The sequence below is a fragment of the Danio rerio genome, chromosome 18, assembly GCF_052040795.2.
Source record: "Danio rerio strain M-AB ecotype USA chromosome 18, GRCz13ab, whole genome shotgun sequence".
Classification (NCBI taxonomy): Eukaryota; Metazoa; Chordata; class Actinopteri; order Cypriniformes; family Danionidae; genus Danio; species Danio rerio.
In genome coordinates, this window is record NC_141038.1 from 1,906,331 (window position 1) to 1,908,370 (window position 2,040).

A 2,040-nucleotide genomic window follows, 5' to 3' on the forward strand; every position below is an offset into this window, starting at 1 on the left:
ACACACTAGCCATATCCTACTACTTGACCATTTTCGCAGTAAGCGCATTGGAATTAATTATTTTATTTTTTTCACAAAAACAATACAAATGTATACATATTTGTATTAAACAACATCAATATTTTTCTGAAAAAAAATTCAAACAAGATCAACTTATATATGTGTAGAAATATGGTGTATGTGTACTAAGAGAGTAAGAGATGATTCTCTTACACAGTTAGATTAAAACATTTTTTTCACAAGTATTTTGCTTCACTGTTGCTTCATAATCGTGTCAGAAAACATACATTTATTGTTTAAAATGGAGTAATAAAAAGTGTGACAGCTGTGTGTGTGTAGAGAGAGAGAGAGGGAGAATTGAATTTCCAACAAGGCTTTAATACAATTTTTAAAAATATTATACAATCAAATGTTACACATAAAAATCAACTTGTACTTTTCTAGTGGCATAAATTGCTTATTGATTTTTTGCTTAACCCAAAAGAAAGTTTAATCACTGACAAAAAACCACAAATTAAAGTTCCCAAACTGAGAGAGAGAGACAGAGAGAGAGAGAGAGAGAGAGAGAGAGAGAGAGAGAGAGAGAGAGAGAGAGATGTTATATTATAATGTTAACATTCAATAAATCAGCTTGATTTTGTACATTCATGGCTGTTTAGTTAACTGTTCTTTATTAATTCTCAACAATAAGAGGACTGATGATTAAACTTAATGCAGTATAATTCCCGACAGTTTCACAGAATCACTAGGATGGATCACTCGGAATCATCAGGAGGTCTTTGTAGGTTTTCATCTCTCTGTGCAAAAAGGGAAAAATAAAGATGTGATGTTACTGTATAGTCATTGCACATGTGTTTTCATTTTAGAAAAACAATAAATCAGTTGTTGGAAAAACAGGACAGATATTTTTAGATGATGAAAAAAACATGCACACAATCAGCATAGTCATACAGAGAGCTTTTGACTCATGTTACAGATTTACAACAAGAGTAATGTTCTCTGTGAATGTCACTGACATTATTTTAATTAGGTCAGGTGTATTAACTCTAATGGCTAATGGACCCCTTAAACCCCTTATAAAACGGATTTAAATCTGCCTTAAAATAAACAAACAGGAAAACAGATATGCCAATGATTTGATAATGACATTTTGAACCACTTTAATACACAAGATATGGGGGTTTGAAAGAAAGTGATTGTAATAAATGTTTTGCTGTACCTGTTGTCGAAGTTGTGTGTTTTCTAATTCAAGTTCCCGTATCCTTTGTTGCAGTTCTTCAATTTCATTATCATGGTTATTATTATTAGCATTCTCCAGATTGGCATCCTCCAGATTGTTCCCTACCATTTCATTTTCAGCATTATTAGCACGCTGCAGATTGTTCCTAAAGTTGTCACAGAATCTTTCTAATTCCTCCCTATTACCAGAGAGATTCATCGTATGCCCAATGGGCTCTTCAACAGTGTGTTGGAAGGTGATGTCTTGATATTCCTCTTGAAGTAGTCTTCTCCAAAAGATGTTAGCCGTGGGTCTAAAGAGCAGGATATGCAGTAAACCTTCACGATAAATTCTGAAAAGAACATTTGGGTTGTTGTTGAGCTGCATGTCTCTGTGGGCTTTTGTCCTTGGGTCATTTTCTCCATACATGTCTCTGACCACTTCACCTTCCACTGCTGCAGGGATTTCAACTTCTGTTGCTGGTCTTGCCATTTCTAGTCAGTACTGCTCTGTGATAGTTGGAAAGTTTCTTAGGGTTTGTAAGGATGAGATTTCACCACGAGGTGTTAACCTGCTCGTAGCAGCACCTCATCCTTATATACCCTGGTGATTGTGCAAGCCAAATACTGAAACGATGGAAACTATTGTTCAGTCGGCACATATTTGATTCAGCGCCAAGATGAAAACCTCCAGACTGGTTTGTCCACTAGATCATACAAACTACCCTAACAAAAGCCAAATCAAATTCAATTAGCATACATATCGTGTAAACTACAGTATCCGCATTTCAGAGTATTTTAAATTGTGCCTTGAACTGCAGC

The 2,040-nt window shown here is 35.1% G+C and overlaps 1 long non-coding RNA gene across 1 annotated transcript; it reads right to left on the reverse strand.

Moving 5' to 3' along the window:
- Positions 1-357: 357 nt before the first annotated feature.
- LOC147832707 (uncharacterized) lies at positions 358-1,787 on the reverse strand. Its single transcript, XR_015514641.1, has 2 exons — positions 1,220-1,787; positions 358-797 (listed from the first exon to the last, which is right to left on the reverse strand). It is a non-coding gene; the product is annotated as an uncharacterized LOC147832707 (long non-coding RNA).
- Positions 1,788-2,040: the final 253 nt, after the last annotated feature.